The sequence below is a fragment of the Macaca fascicularis genome, chromosome 1, assembly GCF_037993035.2.
Source record: "Macaca fascicularis isolate 582-1 chromosome 1, T2T-MFA8v1.1".
In the NCBI taxonomy this organism is placed as follows: domain Eukaryota; kingdom Metazoa; phylum Chordata; class Mammalia; order Primates; family Cercopithecidae; genus Macaca; species Macaca fascicularis.
Genome location: NC_088375.1, coordinates 177,037,739 through 177,057,485, shown reverse-complemented (window position 1 = coordinate 177,057,485; position 19,747 = coordinate 177,037,739). Strand labels below are relative to the sequence as shown.

The 19,747-nt window shown below is 38.6% G+C and overlaps 1 protein-coding gene across 3 annotated transcripts in view; it reads right to left on the bottom strand.

Moving 5' to 3' along the window:
• DAB1 (DAB adaptor protein 1) overlaps window positions 1–19,747 on the bottom strand; it is a 1,247,092-nt gene that overhangs the window by 632,101 nt on the left and 595,244 nt on the right. For all 3 annotated transcript variants that reach the window (XM_065521819.2, XM_065521824.2, XM_074005785.1), the window contains exon 3: window positions 11,322–11,395. The gene's annotated coding sequence lies outside the window, so the exon portion shown is untranslated. The remainder of the gene's footprint in view (window positions 1–11,321; window positions 11,396–19,747) is intronic.

The window sequence follows — 19,747 nt, the reverse complement described above, 5'->3', positions numbered from 1 at the left end:
AAGGCAATAACAACAAATAGTGGAATATCTTTGTGTTATGAAGGTGTCCTCATATATAACTGATAAAGATAAAAACTTGCAAGGAAACCAGTCTTCAACAATAGGGAAATGACTAAATGAATTACAGTGGATCTACTTAATAATGGAGCATTTACTCAATGGAATATTATTCAGTTGTTTACAATGATTGTTACTGAGAGTATTTGGCAGCATAGAGAAACACTTTTGGCATGGGTAAAACAAACTAGGCTTTATATTTATATGTATAATCTGATACTAGTCATATAAAATGAAATATAAAAATGTATAATGTAAAGACTAGAAAAAATAAATATACCCAAGTGAGTGATGATGGTTTATTTTATTTTTTTGCTAATTTCTAAACTCCATAGAATATGTTTAGATTAGTATGAACATTGAAATTCATGAATACATAAATAATCAAAATGGTACTTACAAAAACATGGCATTTTGTTACTTTTCATTAATAAAAACAATAAATCATGTGTGATAACTTTATTAGAGTTAAATGAGGAGATAAAAATCAGTGTTTATATATTTTTTCATTTTATAAAGTACATGTTTTCAGCAGTTCTGGGCGAGGAGTGTCAGAGGATATGGCTGAGATCTGTTGAGAATGATGTCCTCTGCAATGGTGTGCAAGTCTCTGCTCTTCCCCAGACCCTACCACACAAACCATCCTTCTCCCAGTGCTTAGATCTAGCACAAATGCTCTCATCATCATAACTCAGCTTAGTTTTAACCTCATCTCAATAATCTGTATTGCTGGAGGGAAAGGTCTAATGCTCAGGGTAATCACCTATTTCCTAATCCACAGGGATCAAAGACACAGTTCATGTTCCTGAGGAGTCCGTCTAATGAACTGGACTTCAGAAGACACCAAAGCAGTGAAGGAAGCGGCCTGAGGAATACGTAACTCACCAAATGGCAAAGGCAGGAAAGGGCATTCCAGGTAGAAGAAATGGTATGGAAAGAGTTGGATCTTTTCTTGTAACAGTCATAGGTAATCCAGTGTGGCCAGAAACAAATACAAGGGTGTAAGTGGTGTGTGTGTGTGTTTGTGTGTGTGTGTGTGTTGAAAGGTGGGGATGGAAAGAGAGGATTCTACAGATAAAGCCAGGAACTTTATAAAGAACTTTAATAAAGAACCATAAAGTCTCCAATAAGGAACTTTTCCAGTTCCAGTAGGCAAAGGGGAGCCACTGAAAAGTTTTAAGCAGAGGAGTCGCCTTTTCATATTTGTAATTGAGAAAGATACTCAGAGGGCAGTGTGAAGGAGGGTTTGGAAGGAGTGAGACTACAGTTGGAGCACTTTAAGAAGCTCTTGAGAAAACAATGTGACCATGAACTAAGGCAAAGCCAGCAGGTGTGCCCTCTTTCATTCAACGAATACTTACTGAGTATGCATTGTGTATTGTGCTCAGCACTGGGGATGTCTTCTTCTGAAAGGGATTACAGACAAGGTCCCTGCCCTCAGAGTGCTTACATTCTAATGTACTGGAGAGGGAAGAAAATGTTTGAGTCTGTTTCGGAGATAGAATCAACAAGTACTCTAGAAACTCCCTTCAGTGCTGAAAAGACAAACCACACAAAGTTCCACAGAAATCACATTAGATAGGCCATCTTTCTAAAACTTGTAATATTCATCCTCCTAATTGCAGATAAAAGAAAGGTTCCCAAAATACTTGGAATAGTCAGGCTTTAGAGGCATGGACTTTGTCTCCGGCATGTGAAGTTGAAAGTTCTTGGTTTGAATGGTTCCATCAAAGGCCACAGTCTGCAGAAGCATGGCGCTGGAGGAAGTAGAGGCTGTGGGCAGAAGATGATGACAAGAGACACAGGTCCTGTGTATTACAGGTTTGCTCTGTGTGTCATTTGCTATGTGACTTAATGTGATTTACTCATCATTTGGGGCCTCAAATTCCTCATCTGTCCAAAGGGAAGCTGAAATAGATCATCTCTGAGGTTCCTTAGATTTCTAAAATTTCCTGATTCCTTTTTTTGTTAAAATGTCCAGCTGAGGGGTATGTTTCCAGTGAGGTGGTATACTCCTATTAATATTTTATATCTAAATGTGTTATATTAACTTATGTTTCTTAACCAATTATATTTTGCCAAGTATTTTCACATATATATCACCTCTTACTCTTCACAACGTCTTCTAATTTCCTTTTTTACAGGTAAGGGAATTGAAGCTAAATGAATGAGGGAGATGTCCCAAGAAACCAAGCCCACACAGCTAACAAGAGGCAAAAGGAGCCTTAAGTTAGATTTTCAGCTTCACAGCAGGCCCTCTATCCACTTCAAAAAGCTTATTGCATTCCCCTGAGAGCCTATTCCCTTGTTCTAATCAATCCATGTTTAGGATATAACAACTCAAATAGGGTATTAGATAAGTTAAATGGCTTCAGCACTAAGGACTCACTAAAAGAGAAGAATGGCTACATTTTATTGAACCTAATTTGTGAGCCATCTGGGAACATTACCTTCAGTGGGACACCCAGAGCTAGTGTCCCCAGCGGAGACACTGATAAATAAAGACACCAGCATTAGAGTAACATTAGAGCCGCAGAGAGGTAAAGAATCTAGGGGCATGCAAGCTCAGGAGAGTCTTTTTATTTTTCCTGAATGCACTTATAGAAAGAGACATGCTTGGCTTAAATGAAGGCTGCTGTTAGATGAAATTCCTATAGAAATCTCCTTTGGAAGCATCATCTTGCAGCAAATTGGACACTCCCACAATGTTTGGTGTCTGAGTAACTTAATCCTGGTGACTGCGTTCAAACTCACTCCTGTCATTAGTGAGTTAATTAGTGTCTTAATTTCCTCATTCTTAAAACATAATAATTATTTCCTCTAAGGTTGCTATAAGGACAAAATGAGCAAATTGAGGCCTGGGAGTGGAGGTGGGATGGGTGAGTTGGGGTTAGCTCATTGCAGGGGAGCCAACCAGCAGAGCTTTCTGCTTCACACAAATCTCCACCTCACTCCCTTTCCGACTTTGATCTTACATTCTTATATAACTGACTTAGTCTAAATTTCTGGTTTCTCTATGGATAAAATCCAATGTTCCCTGCTGAAACTCTCTCCCAGTTTCCTCTTTTTTTTTTTTTTTTTGAGATAGAGTCTCGCTCTGTCACCCAGGCTGGAGTGCAGTGGTGCGATCTCCGTTCACTGCAAGCTCCGCTGCTGGGGTTTACGCCATTCTCCTGCCTCAGCCTCCCAAGTAGCTGGGACTACAGGCGCCCACCACCACAGCTGGCTACTTTTTTTGTACTTTTAGTAGACATGGGGTTTCACCATGTTAACCAGGATGGTCTCCATCTCCTGACCTTGTGATCCGCCTACCTCGGCCTCCCAAAGGGCTGATTCCTTTTTTTCATAATTCAGTACCCCCAGCGTAATCTCTGAATGATACTTGTGTCAGGCTTATTTGTCTATGATCTGTCCAGAGCAGATACTCTCCAAGTCTGGTTGTTGGTATTCAGATCTTTTCCTTTGCCCTTTCATGATCTATCCTCTCATCTTGTATCCTTCTCTGCCTCCTTCCTTCCAAGAAGTACTTAAGAACTTAGAGATCACCCGCTCAATTATAGGCTCCGAGACTTAGGGAAACTGTGAGCAGATGGCAAATTTCATCCGCATAGGTCTGGGTTAGAGTCCTAGTTCAGCAATTCACCAGCCATGTGACTATAAGCAAACCGCTTCACATCTCTGATCTTCTGCTTGTTTACTTACAAATGCAGATAACAATAGCTTTCTCACATGTCCAGGGTCTGAGTTATTATAATTAGCATCTGGAAGTGCTCAGTGATTTTTTTTTAAGCTATCAGAGCTAGGTGCTAGATGCAAAACAAACAAACAATGAAAAAACATGTCTCAGTACTATAGGAAAATGTAAAGAGTGAGAGAAAAATGCAAACAGACAAATATATACCATGTGAAGTGATTTAATAAAGAATCTCCTGTTCCCCAAAGGATATAGACATTCCATACAGGAGGATTGCTGATATTGTTTATCTACTGGAAGCTGATTCCCTGGCTGTTAGGTGCCTACTCTGAAGTTGCTTGTCCCAAGCAGTAGGGAGCCTGTGTTGACCAGGTGCCCTGGAGCACCTCATTACACATTCTGGCACCACTCTGCAATAACAAGATCCACTTCCATACATCTCCCCTCTACTCTACCTCTTTGCTCAGCCTTCTTGATTTGAGCTTATTATATATCCCCTCCCTCCCTCAAGCCCCATCTTCTCCTATCAACCCTAGGTGTCTCTTGGATCAAATTCATTTTCTCCCCAACACTAAAAATAAAAATCCTCATGTTACAACTCCATCCGTTGCCTGGAGATAACATTCGGCTCTTCACACACAGGCAGACCTTCTCCAGCTGTGCCAATTTAATCCTGTTCTGTTGCTTCCTTCATTTTGAATAGGATACCTTTGGCAGGTGAGGTGTTATGAACATCAGCGTGTTAAATCTTTAGTAGAGAATAATTCTCCTGGGCATTTTTTTTTCCATATCATTTTGTCCCAGATGCTGTCATAATGTCTGCTGGTATCTCTAGACTTTCTCCATGAGTTCCTTGGCAATTCATTAATACCTGTGCCCCTCACACAAATATTACTTGAGCACCTACCATGTGCCAGATGCTGGACTTCAGCACTTGTTTGATGCTTGTAAGATAGGCAGGATGTGTGCTGGGGGAGGACAGTGGGGGAAAAGCCAGCTATTCAACTTTGGCTATTGTTCACATATAAATGTGTGCAGGGGAGCAGAATGAGGCTTGGTCATCAATGTGGATTTCAGCTGTCACCTTTTATCCTCCACATCTCTGTCTGGGGGCAATATACCTGCCAATTACGGAGATTTTTCTAGCCAGGTTTGTGCACTCACAATTGGCTGCCTATGTTGCATTTTAAGAATAAGATGTTCCTAGAGTTACCTCTTCTCTTTGCATGGATACCCTCTGCTTGAGAGGTCAGAGGCTCTGGTCTTTGAATGGATAGTTACATGATTCATTCATAACAGTTTCATTTGTATATACTTAATTTAATCACTTGGCTGTGTTCCTATTTAAAAGTCTCTTACTTAGAGCTTTTAGTTCCTCATTTGTAGTCAGATTTATAATAGATTGTTCTGTCATGTCTGCTTTGCACTTGCTTTTATGTTAGTTATTAAATGGTTTAAGGAAGAGAATGTTTAGTTATTCTTTCATATTTCAGTGTTTTCCCTTTGTGATATTTTTGATATACAAGGACATTTTACATACACTCTTATTTAAAAGGAACCACTATATATTCAATTTCTTCAGCTTCTTCAGGAAACAATTTAGGCAAAAATTTACTATGGTAGATCCTGAATAGTATGCAAATTTAGGTTATTACTACTTCAAGATATTTATTTTTATTAAAAAATGTGTCCTGATTTGCCGTTCCATTACAAATTCTTAAGCCCGACACTGGTCACAATTGGAACTTCCCTAACCTAGGCTTGGGCTAATCCGAGATCGGGTAGATGGATTCAAGTTTCAAGGACCTCAAACATCTAGGGATGCTCAGGTTTCAGTGGACTCAGAGAATGTCTGAAAATAGGCTGGTCAACGATTAGTGTGCACATTTCACAACTGAGAAAACTGAGGCCCTTAGAAGCTAAATAAACAGATGCACTCTGTGGTGACCAGACACAAACAAGGGTCTTCTGATTCTAAATTCTCTGATTTCCTCTTTTCCCTCTATATCACCTTGTGCCTTATCAACATTCAGAATCAAGGCATTACCTTCAAAAGGCACAGGGAGGATGAAGAGGAAACAAGTATGGCAAAATGAAATGGTCAGAAGAGCCTCTCCAGCCATAGTACTACTTACGGGGTTAATTTTATGAGGAGCCTGATTCGGAAGTTCAAAAAAGGCGAGAAACTAGAGAGAATGAACTGGAATGGGTGAGGTCTGTGGCAGTGAGAGGTGGTAAGATGCTTTAGGGCTGAGAGGGGCACAAATCCAGAAGAGAAAGTAGGATATATCAGGGCTGAAAAACATTTTTGGATTACAAGGTTAATTTCTTTTTTGCTGTATTACAGAAAAGGGAGTCATAGAGGGAAGCGAGAAAATAAATGGGCTCCCTTATGAAGTAGGGAATTCTCTATTATAAAAAGCTCATGCCTGTCTGAATCAATCAGGGTTCAACCAGAGAAGCAGAAACAAGCACTTGTAGATGATGTATATGTGCATGCACATATGTGTGTCTATGTGTGTATATATATATATACACACACACACACATATACACACATGCCCACATATGTACATACACACATATATAATCTATTAGTGGTTGGTTCTGTTCCACTAATGAATAAATGAATACATTATATAATATATATATTTTATAACTATATGTGCACTATTTATTTACTAGAGAGATTTGGTCTTATGCAATTGTGGGGACTGGTTAGGCAGTCTGTAAGTCTGTTGTCTCACATCTGATGCTGGAGCTTGAAGCCCACTGGGCAGGCCATTAGGAAGGGAAAATAGGTTTAAAGGGGGAAATTGAGAGCAGTTCAGAATCTGGAAGCATAAGCTGAAATCCCATGAGAATGAATGAGAACCTTGGTTTTTACTGCTTCACAGCTTGATGATATGGGTGACCTGTAGAAGCCAGAGTCTTTTGTCAAAGAGCTAAGCACACACATCTGGACATGGCCATGGAGAAGCTGAAGGAGAATCCAGGGAGGGGGAAAGCAGTTACAGGCCCACATGCTGCTTCATGCTACCAAGGTTCATCTGGATCCACAGATGAGCAACAGCATGTGAGTTATAGGATGGCTGCCACCTCCCTTCTATCCTCCTATATCCCCCAAGTCTCCCTGTGGCCTACCTAACTGAAAACATACCAAGAAACCAGATTCTTGGTAATGTAATTCAATCTAGTTACATTGGTATATTACAAAGCTACCATGCTATTCAGGAAGGAATATTGTAGCTGGCAGAGGGCTGACTGAGATGCTCTCTGGAGGCTCAGGAGAAGCTTAGAAACCTAGCAGGCCTTCTGACTGTTTAGCAGTCAGTTCATTCTCCAGACAGGGAGGGTTCCCTGTGCACCCAGGGATTTAGCTACTGTCAGTGTCTCTGCCCTTAGGAATTTTCATTTTATAAGACCAGCTATACAGTAGGAAAGAGTCTCTTCAGCTTCTTCCTTCCTTGTTGTCAAAAAGATGAACGTATCTGCCCTTTGCATTTTAAAAGTTTACAAGAATGTGTTTATTATTATGAGCACTAATAACTGCCAACATTATAAGTCAAGACTATGTAATGTTCCAGACCCTTTCACATGCATTATTTTGTTTAAGTCTTAGAACAATCCTCTGTGGAAAGTATTATTGCTACCTTCATTTTCCTGATGTGAAACTGAAGCTTAAAGAGATTGATTTGTTCAATGTCAGACAGCTGTTACGTCTTGGGGCAGAGATTTGAATCTAAGACATTCAGCTTTGAAAAGCAGCATCACCACTGCCACCAAAAATAACAGAGAAGAAAGGGGAAATTACCACCTGGTTAAGAGCCCTCTCAAAGTTTTTACAGTTGGGGCCTGGATATCTAGAATCTTCTACTTTCTTTCAAATTGGAAAATGTATGATTCTATAAGAATGAAGAAGAAAAGTAGAAGGGTAAGTACAGGTAATCTGAAAAAATAAAAATAAAGAGTCATATAGGAGGCACTAAAGGGAAGAATTGAAGAAAGGGGAGAAAAGAAAAAACAGCAAGAAAACATTTTCCTGTCTTATTACCATCTTATTACCCAAATGGGAAAGGCATACTATCTCACCTATGATGGCTACAGATGAATATAAAGATGGACAAATTAAAACAATACAATAAATGAATAACCAATGGCTCAATTATGCCAACTGAAGACTTTCGAGTAATTCTAAAAGGTAATGGCAAAAAAACAAAACAAAACAAAACAAAAAATCCACAAGAGAACACTAAGGAATGAGGATAGTTGCTTTAGCAACTATTCAGAATGCATTCTGAACCTTCTCAGGACAGGTCCCTGGGCTACTACAAGAGTGGCTAATGAGGACAGGCAGGTAGTCTACCATGTCTAGGACACAACAATAGCATGAAAGCCTTTGAAAATCACTGAACACATGCTGGTGTACAAAATTCTGGTTGCTGCTGGGCATGGTGGCTAATGCCTGTAATTTCAGCACTTTGAGAGACTGAGATAACAGATTCGCTTGAACCCAAGAGTTGAAGATTACCCTGAGCCACATAGCAAGACCCTATCTCTACAAACAAATGAAAAAATTAGCCAGGTATGGTGGTGTGTGCCTGTAGTCCTAGCTACCTGGGAGGTTGAGGTGGGAGGATCGCTTGAGCCCAGGAGGTTGAGGCTGCAGTGAGCCAAGATCATGCCACTGCACTCCAATGTGGGTGATAGAGTGAGACCCCATCTCAAAAAAAAAAACAAACAAACAAACAAAAAAAAACAAAAAAAAACCCCAGAAAACAAGCCCCAAAATTCTCTGGTTGCTGAGGAAATATAACAGGCCAAGTGTGTTTCTCTCTAACCAACTGTGGCTCAGTGCTGCTGTATGCAGCTGGTCTTCTGTGGAATGTCTGCCTTGAACCCTTCTCGCCCAGCACAGACTGCTCATCATTGAGGTCCAGCTCAAGTAGCACCCTTTCTCAGTACAGTTCCAAGCATTGCTCTCCTGGGCTTATTTCTGTCTGCTCTATATGATTATTGTTTACCCATTGAGCTCCTTGTGGGGAGAGATTGCATCCTCCTCTTTTTGACATTTCCATTAATGACAGTACAAGCACCTAGGGAACACTCTGAAGTGTGGAGTCACTGTACTGTTCCCTATTCTACATGCTTGCCACCAGGGCTACTGAAGCATGGAAGTTCTTCCTTGCAAAGGACTCTCAAAGCTCTCTTTTCTTATCTTCACTGACACTGCCCTAGTTTACTTCATCATCTCTTTCTAGGAATAAATGAATAACCTTCAAACATTGCCTCCACTACCTTCAGCAATGCATGATTTTATCAGTGATGCACCTTCAAATAAATGATGTGTCTCTATTTCGAAAGCATAGGATGTTTTCCAGTTGGAGAGGTGGTAACTTCTTGGGACTTCCCTGGAGGCGAACATCCAGGGCTCCCACCTTCTCCAAGGGTAGGCTTCACTTACTTATTTTCTTTTTCCCCAAACCATGTAAATAATGTCTTCCTAGAGAAGTCCTCAGGTCAACATTTGCTCTTCCTTCTTTGGCTTGTTGATTTACCATTCCTAATTGAACAAGCCAGGAGGTACTACCGAGCCCCTTAACCTTGACCCAAGCAAGAATGCAGACCACTGAGTTTCCTCAATGTTTGAGAATGAATACTTTTAAAACAGAATATACCAATAGGTGATAAGGATACCACACACCCAGATGCTATTTCCTTCCTTCAAAGCTCTTCTGGCACATTGATCTTCTTAACAATCACAGAAGATAGATATTGTTGTTCCTGCTTTATAAATCATCCAACAGAGGCTGGAAGGACTATGGTGCCTTGGATACGGCCTCACAGGGGCATAATGGCAGAATTCAAATTAAAACATTGAATTTCCGAGTCTAGGTAAGGCACATGTATGAGAAAGCTTTTACTCCATTGCTCTCAATGCTTACTGATTTTAAACTTTTAAGTCATCACAAATCTATATATTTTCAACCTCAGTCTATAGGCAGAATTCATTAAAGAGATTTATTAGACAGGCAATCTAGAAAAGATGACTGTTTTCAGAAGCTACTGCTCCCTAGTCCTCCTTAGGTAGAAAACCTTAATTTGTCTTCCCAAATTCCCTTTACCTCAGAGAATAGCTTTGTGGATGGAAAGGCAATAATAAAAGATCAAACTCAGTCCAGCATCAAATGATCAGCCTTTTCTCTCTATTGCAGCAAATTACAGGTTTCCCCTAGGTCCAGCAGTTACTTACATGGTGAAGTTCATCTGAATAACCTGGCCAGCCTATGGTGGTGGTGGGGCAGAGGGAGGAGGCAAGTGTTCCCCCACCCCAACCCCATTTCTCATTGAACTCTACTCATTAGAGGAGGCTGGGGTGCAAATCAGCTTAACATGTCAATAAGCCACCAAGGAAAGACAAAAATTGACAGCTGAGGAATCCCAGCTCCCAACTTCCTCCACTATAGAAACCCTCAGTAAAAAGGTTTCTCAGCTTCCTCACCAGGTCACTTAAATGAGTAGTGACATTTGAGTCCCTCAGAGTAATTAATTTCCTCTGTCTCCAATAGCTTCTCATATTTTAAATGAATTTTTACAAGTCTCAGATCCTGCAGCCTCCCTGCTCCTTCTCCAGTCCTGTTGTTCCCCAAGGTACCATAACAAATAGCTCCCACTCATATTTGCCTTGCAAACTCACATAAACTGGAAATGATAAATATATTATCTGGGCTTTTAATGGGCCATTGTTTAATTTTCTATGCTTGTCTGGCTGGGGAAGAGATGAATATTACCTTGTGGAGAATAAGATTTCTATTCCATTTAAGGGGGGTTAGGGGTAATCTATGGCAGAAGAGCAATGCTCTGTTCATCCTAATAGGCAGTGCTGCTAATTAAAAGTGTGGGAAGGGACATCCATCCACCAGTCTGTGATTCATTCAGCATTATCCCCAGTAAACAAGAAATAGATATTGGAATGAATGCTTCTAATTTGTCAAAAGAATAGGCGTTTTCAATTGTGCCTTCCTGGCTCCTGTATGAAGTACATAATTCAGTGTTGCCATCATTTAAAAGTTTAGGACGTCAAAATAACAGTACTTTCCCTTTGTGCTCATAAATCTGCAAGCCTGTTTTCCATGTTTCTGCATTTATCTTACATATTGTTTGACTTTATTTTCCACAGTTGAGAATAGTTTCCTCTGTTGGTAAGTATATTGAAATGCGCGGTGGGGTGGAGCGGTGCATTTAAGAAAGAGAGCTAACACAGTTCTGTTGAAAATCAAGCCCATCTGAGATGATCTATTAGAAGTGGCTAAAACAGAGGCAGGAAAACCTAAGGATCCTAATGACATTTTCTAGGTACTTAAAGAAAAGACAAAAGAGAATCAATATTCTCTTCCTGTAACGATAAACACAAAGTCGACTAGAGAAAAGCAACCCGAAGCACTAATTCCAAAGGCTCCATGAACCCTCTGATGTGTTTTAAGAAGGAACACAAAATACAAAAGCTACCACTTCGAGAGAACCCAGAGATATTTGTGGGAAATTTTTCCAAGGAGAAAGATATATTTACCCTTGTGTTGTGCAAAAGAGTTCTTCAATCATGAAGACTGAGAGTCAGGGCTCACCACCATGTCTTCCTGAGTGCTGAAAACAAACAAAACATGATATTAAAAAAGTAAACATTAATTATTTAACGGTCTTGTTTTTCTTCTCTCTCAGTCAAGAAACATTTTCTAACTTCCTCCCATACACCAGGCACTGGAAATAGAGAGATGGATAAAATAAAAATACAACTGACAAAAAATTCAACAAACACAGACCACTGTGCATGAGGCAAGAGGTAGTCACAGAATGCCTCTTAGAAGAGAATCAGGATATGTGTGTCTGTTTGCGTCTGAGATACATACATATGTACATACATACATATCTATACATACACAAAAGAGCATAAGAATTTTTAAAGAACTTCCCCACATTTGTAATTCATCTGACTTTCTAAAGAGCTTGGGCTCTCTTGCCTTGAGATCAGTAACAGGAAGGCACTGGAGAAAATGTTGAGTCTGAAAAGCGATCAGACCCTTTAATCTGTAATTCAGCTTCTGCATTCCTTCTTCTTCATCTTCTTTTTTTTTAGAGACAGGGTGTCACTCTGTTGCCGATGCTGAAGTGTGGAGTGCAGTGGCGGAATCATGGCTCACTGCAGCCTCAACCTCCTGGGCTCACGTGATCTTCCTGCCTCAGCCCCTTGAGTAGCTGAGGCTACAGGTGTGCCACCATGCCTAGCTAATTTTTGCATTTTTTTATAGAGACAGGATTTCACCATGTTGCCCAGGCTGGCTGGATTCCTTCTTAAGGAAACAATTATGAAGGCAGACTGGTATTTATGCACAGGGATATTCACCATAGGGTTATTCGTAAGAGGGAAACACCCCACAGAGGAATAAAAAAAAAAAAGTTGGTATTTCTGCGTAGAAGAATAATATGTACATATAAAAACAAATTTTTAAATGTTGAGTATCTAGAAAATATATTTTGTATAATGTAACAAAATTGTTGATAAAGTTTAAGCTTATTCATGGGTTGGTCCTCAAAAATAACAGTGGTCATCTTTGGAATATGATTGCAGGTTATTTTTCCCTTGTTTCTTTATGCTTTCCAAATTTTCTACAGAGAGCATGCATTATTCTTCCAGACAGAAAAGAAGCAAACAGAAGTTTCAGCTCCAATATCACAATTTCTGTATCACTTCTCTCAATTAGTTGGGGACTCCCTATTCCCCAGGAATACCTCCGTTCTGAAGGTAACACTGCACTGGAATTATCCATTTCCATCTCTGCCTCCCATGGTTGTGAGTGCCTCTGATAACGTTTTTATGCCTTATTAAACTTTGCTTCCCATAAACCTAGTCAGAGACTGGCACAATTGTCATTCCATCAATGTTTGCTGCCTAAGGGAGGAATGAAGGTGTGAATGAATGAACAAAAGAATTAATTAATGAAATTGACCTGACGAAAATTATACTAAGAAAATTGTTCATTCAAAATAATCAGTGACAATAAAAAGTGATGTTCCATTTGGATTCACAAAAGATACAAGAAGATGGAAAGCAGGAAGGCAGCAATTTTTCAGAGCAGTCAGTAAAACAAAAAAACAGATCTTATGGTTAAAAATATACACACACACACAAACTCAATATAATAAAATATTACAGCCTAGTGATTTTCCAATGTATTCCAAGACCAAGAATCTGTTTAAGGCAGGAATATTTATCTAGTAACAATATCCCATTACAACAACTCAGTTATTTTACACATTTGGAGTTACATATATATAAACTAAGTAGAGGCTTATTATTAGTTTTAATCAGAAATGAATGGTCGACTCCCTGTTCAAGGGAAAAAAGGTTACAGGATAGATTATTGTAGTGCTTTTCAGAAATTCAACTTAGTCTGCTCATAAAACTAGTGATATATAGCCAGGGTATTAATATACAGTTATATTTTTCTGGAGGTAGACCTGGTTTAATTCCCATTTTTGTCTTTTAAGAGTTAGGTAACCTTGAACAAGTTATTTGACCTCTCTAAGTCTCAGTTTTCTTATACATAAAGTGGGATAATAAGTCCAACCTGACAGGGTTATTGTAGAAAACAAACAAAAAAATGACAGAAAGCATGGAATTCAAAACAGGCTTCAAGTTCATATCTTTTTATGTAAAGACCTGGAGCTCTTAAACACACATCGATCTTCCTTTATATTATATGCCTAAAGTATGCTAAGCACTCTACAAATATTTTCTCATTTAATCCTCATTATATTTGGTGTTAGTGAAACCACCTTTGCAAAAATCATATCAGTGAGAAAATTACGGCAGTGAGGGTGATCTGACCTGACCAACTCTCTTCTTGCCTTGAGTCTTCAAGTTGCCCTTCATTATTTATGGGCTTAAACCAAGGTCACTTTGGGAGAAACTTAATTTGTAGTTTAAATGATAATAGCCTTCCCAAATCCCAACCACCTTTTAAAGCTAATAAGAAACCAGAAGGCTAGGAGGATAGAGAAACCTGAATTTTGCTAAGGTGAAATCATTGCTAGCCATTATTCAAAGTTCACAAGATATGCAACTTCCCCAGTTACTCCTGCAGATAACATCACTATTGCAGAACCTAAGAATGGCCTTTTGAAATAACTTTTCAGTTTTTTTTGCATGTCTGATGACCTGTGGCTCCACCTGGACCCAGCAATCATGTCTGTGACCTCACCTGTGACCAGCACTGCAGAAGGACCATTTCTCACACCCCATGATTGTACCCCAATCAATCAGCAGCAAGCACCCATTGCTCTAGCCACCCCCACCCCTTTCCCGAAACTACCTTCGAAAAATCCTGCCCCAAAATCCTCTAGGAGGCTGATTTGAGTCAGAATAAAATCCCAGTCTTCCATTAGCTGGCTCTATGTGTAAAAAACTCTCTATTGCAATTGCCCTGCCTTGAAAAATTGGCTCCATCTGGGCAGCATGCAAGAATGTAATCATTGTGTGGTTACATTAGGAAGTCCTGTTTTCTACTTATAATCCTCTGATTTCTGTAAAATTGGAAGAAATGTCCCCTCTTTCATTTCTTATTTTAGTTATTTAATTCTTCTCTCATTTTTTCTTAATCTAGTTAAAGATTTGTAAATTTTGATCTTTTCAAAGAACCAACTCTGTTTCATTTATTTTCTCTGTTGCTTTTGCATTCTCCATTTTATCTTATGTTTCCACTTTAAATAAGAGAAAATTGATGCTCAGTATTAAACACTTAATGAGTGTCTGAGCCAAGTTTCAAACCCAGAATGTCTGGTTCCAAAACCTAATCTCATTAACCGTTACGAAAAGAAGGCACTAAATCTGGGTTTGGACACAGGCTTTGACTCACACAAAGTTCAGTTTACAATTTTACCTTGTTGCATTTTGTTATTTGGAATGCAACAACTTGAATTTTATTCCCTCTTAAGTCCCACTTAAGTGCCTCCTACTTATTTTCTTATTAAATATTTCAAGCATGAACCTGAATATAGACATAATTATAACAAAAACCTATGTACTGATGCCAGCTTGGTCAGATATTATCATTCTGTCTTATTTGCTTCAGATCTTTTTTTAAAATATAAAACATCGTAGAAATAAGCAAACTCTCCCATGAATTCCTTCCCAATTCCACAAAGATAACAACTCTCCTAAATTTTCATGCAAATTTTTCTGTTTCTAATACAAATTTGTATTCATAAACAATATATGCTACTGGTTTGCATGTTTTAGAACTTTATTTAGATGGTATCCTAACTGTAGGTATCCATTTAAAGTCTATTTTTTCTAATACTATATTTTCAAGATTTTGTCCATTAGAGATAATTATTTTAACATGTAGATAGTATTTTATCACATTTATATTTTAGCCTAATGATCCATATTTGATGGTATTTGGGCAGTTTCCAAATTTTGCTAACACAAATAATGCTGCAATGGACAACGTATACTCCTTGGGTACCTATGTGCGAGATTTATTGGTGGACGTGTTGTGCCATGGAGTACATGCATCTTCAAAATTATTACTTTTATTTTTGAGATGGAGTCTCGCTCTGCCCCCCACCGGCTGCAGTGTAGCGGCACTATCTCAGCTCACTGCAACCTCTGCCTCCCCAGTTCAAGCAACTCTCTTGACTCAGCCTCCCTAGTACCTGGGAATACAGGAGCCCGCCACCACAACAGGCTAATTTCTGTGTTTTTAGTAGAGACGGGGTTCGCCATGTTGGCCAGGCTGGTCTCAACTCCTGACTTCAGGTGATCCACTTTCCTCGTCCTCCCAATGTGTTGGGATTACAGGCCTGAGCCACTGTGCCCGGCCTATTAGATATTGCTCTACAGAGTGACAGCAGCATGTATACCAATCTGGTGTTAGTTCACATCATTACCAGCATTTGGTATTGTCAGATCAGATTTAAACATTTTTCCAATTCGATAGATATAAAATATCTTATTATGTTGTAGCATGTATTTCTCTACATATTAAAATACAATAGTGAGATAGAACATTCTTCTGTAGTTTATTTAATTGCCTATTTAGGTTTTCCCTTCAGTGATTTGCTTTTCCATATGTCCATTTTTCTATTGGGTTGTTATAGAAGAGAGACAACACACACTAAAAATAAATAAATAATAAATAAACAATAGAGAGAAAGTAAAACACCTAGTATGTCAGATGGTCATATGTGCCATGGAAAAACTAGAAGCAGAGAAGGGAAAAAAAGAGTGCTGAGGATGGGAGTCCCATTTTTAATGGAGTAGTTACGGAAGACCTCACCAGAAGGCAACATTTAGTAAAGTCCTAAAATAGGTGTGGGCACAAGTTATAGGAAGAGGATACTAAGTAGAGGAAAGAGCAAAATGGTAAAATGATATTATTTGACTAAGATATGTGGTGGTATATGGGGGTGTGTTATAATTATGTTCTATACTAAATGTATTTGCTCTCAATACCAACTTTTATGTGGGTATATATGTTGAAAATATTTTTCCTATGTGAACATTTTGTTTAAAATGACATATTAAACGTTTAAAATTTTAATGTAATGAAATATATTTAATTCTTCTCTCATTTTTCTTAAGCTACCTAAAGATTTGTAAATTTTGATCTTTTTAAAGAACCAACTCTGTTTCATTTATTTTCTCTGTTGCTTTTGCATTCTCCATTTTATCTTATGTTTCCACTTTAAATAAGAGAAAATTCATGCTCACTATTAAACACCTAATTTTCCTTTAAGGTAAGTGCTTCTTTTTAGTTTTACTCAATAAATTCTTTCTTACACCTGGTTCATAAAGACCTATAATTACTTCTAATATTTTTAAAGTTATGCTTTTGATATTATTTATATAATATAAAGTCAGAATTAAGTAATCTTTCTGTATAGCTATGCTTTGTCCTGGTATCATTTATTTCTCATTTCATCATTTCTACATTGAAATAATGTATCTGTGATGACAAAGTTTCTACTATGCACAGTCTGTTTTGGGGCTCTATATTTTGTTCCACCAGTTTTCTATTTCTGTGCAAATATTCATGCTATCTTAATTACTATAATTTTATCCCAAATTTTCATAGCCAATAAGGCATATCCATCCATCCATCAACCAACTATCCATACATCCATCAACCAACTATATACATTTCCATCCATCCATCCAACCACTCATCATACATCCAACACATCCATCTATTCATTCTCCACCCTACATACTTCATCATCAATCATCCATCCATCTAACCATCCATCATCTATCCATCCATTCATCCCCCACTCTCCATTCTTCATCATCAATCATCCTTCCATCCTTCATCATTCATACATCCACCTATCTATTCTTCCATCCACCCATACATCATTATACATTCATAAATATTTGTTGAGAGTCTAACTGCACCAAACGTTGATTTGAACACTGGGGATTTAATAACAAACTACACTTATATTCCTACCCTTATGGAACTTGCATTCTGGGGGACAGATAAAGACAATAAACAAATAAATAATTGAATAGAAAGTATGTCAGATGGCGATAAGTGCCATGGAGAAACATGAAGCAGGGAAAGGGGATCTGGCACACGTTACTGACTGAAATAATACACAAACTACAAATACAGTGGGACAAAAAGTAACTTCTTTTAAATATGCAATAGAACTTTAGGATTTGGAGAAAAATTTAAAATGCTCATGTTTGGGATCTAGCATTGTTTAACAACTTTTGGTTAAGAACCTCTACCCCTAACGAGGTAAAAAATTTAACCAGTTCTTTCCAAGCTGTGACTACATAGGAAAGTCTGTTTTCAATGGTCTGAATGTTTATGACTCTCCACCCATGCTAAATTTATATATTGAAATTGGAACCCCCAATGTGATGGTCTTAGGAGGTGGGGCCTTTAGGAGGTGATTAGGTCATGAGGGTTGAGCCTTCATGAATGGAATTAGTGCCCTTATACAAGGTACTCCAGAGAGTTCTGTCACTCTTTTTCTGCTCTGTGAGGATACAAGAAGTTGGCCGTCAGCAACCCAGAAGAGGGCCCTCACCAGAACCCAACCATGGTGCCACCCTGGTCTCAGACTTCCAGCCTCCAGAAATGTGAGAGATAAGTGCTATTGGGTAAGCCATGATATTCTGTTTCAGTTGCATGAACTGCCCAAGACACAATTTTAGTCACCTCAAAGGAGAGACCTGAGCACACACACATTCTGTTAGGTTGGTGCAAAAGTAATTGTGATTTTTTCGTGCTCGCTTTGTCAACACATATACTAAAAAAGAAATTGTGGTTTTTGCAGTTATGTTTAACGGCAATAACCACAATTAGTTTTGCAACAACTTAGTATTTGGTCTTTTATTGTGGTCTTACACATGACATAGGTCTTGGACCAGAATGTGACTGCATTTTGTTAGCTGAGAGGGTCTGGAAGCCTAGAAAAGTTTCTGCTTCTAGATACTGGAATAAGCCCAAAGTTCTCAAGCACAGCTCCCAAAAAAACACGGAAATAAGCTGTTCATAGGTACTACAGAGTAAACCTTTTAATAAGCACTACCTTTGCTATCTTTCTAATCACAGAGTAAAAAAGACAATAGATAGCTGCTTTTCATTTGTTTGTTTTACCCTAGTTTTTACATCTTTGTTGGTTATGATTACTACTTTCTGTGAAAATTTAGTATATTTTCTTAATAACATGTGAGCTCTGTGTGATTCTGGACAAGTTATTTCCCCTTTCTAAAGTTTAGTTTCCTCCTTTAAAATGGGAGAATATATCATTGCAGGCTTGCTGTAACATTAAGTACTATTTTGAAAGACCTTAGTATAGTGACTAGTGTGTGATAGGCATAGAATGAATGGCAGGCCTTATAAGCCTTATTATTCAAACAATTATATGTATTTGCAAAAGATCTCCAAGACATCTCCATGCTCTGGCACCTGCCTGGGTTTACCACCCCAGCATCTCTGAGGCTTGGTCCTGTCTGAGCCATACAGAGAGTGAGTTTATAAATTAAGATCACAAGTCTCAATTCTGGCCCTACCACTTAATGATCATCAACACACGAGGACTGCCTGTGTCCCAATGAGAACCACCATATGTAAACAGCATCGTATTAGGGTTACCTCATCTGCACATCCCCCAAAACTCTACAGCTGTTGGATGAGGGTAGCAGAGCCAGCATGTACACAAATTATATCTAATATTCTAATTTGCATACATCCAATCATAGCAAAGGTGTGATCAATAAAAACCCTAGGGGAACCAATCACAGGATAGGAGTTCCCCACTGCTGAGTGTGAGGATCCTGAGCTTTCTTAGCTCCCATTGCAGGGGGCCACTGACCCTCTTCCTTTCTAATGTTCCAGCCAGTTCCCAGCCAGAGATTTGGAACTTGATTTAACAAGAACTGTCATGTTGCATCTAATCTGCAGTGACAATTTAGCAGCAGACAGGACAGTGACAGCATTCATATCTGCAAGGCAGCTAGTAGACAAATGGAGGCATCTAGAAGTTAGTCTGGAATCTGGATGAAATTATTCTAACTTCAAAACTTCAGAATATGGAGACCCTTTACCTCTACCCCAAAAGAATACATTCATATATGTAGTGGGCATTAACAAGAAAGAAAATTTAATCAAGAGAAGTTCAAAACTTTTATGTTAGATCCTCCTTTGCTACGTTGAATCAGTCTATAATAAATATGAATAATTGAAAAATGTTGTCTTTGGTTGGGTTCTGCTGATTACATCAAAGACAGCAGATGAATATAATATAGGTCATAAATCTTGGACCCCCAGTAGCTTTGACAGATAGATTCACTATTCATTTACTGGGTCATCCATTCATCATTCCTTTTCTTCAACAAATGTTTATTGAGGCCCTCTTATATTCTAGACATGGTTCTAGACCCTGGTGATGTACTGGTGCTCATGGTCAAATGAGTACAGA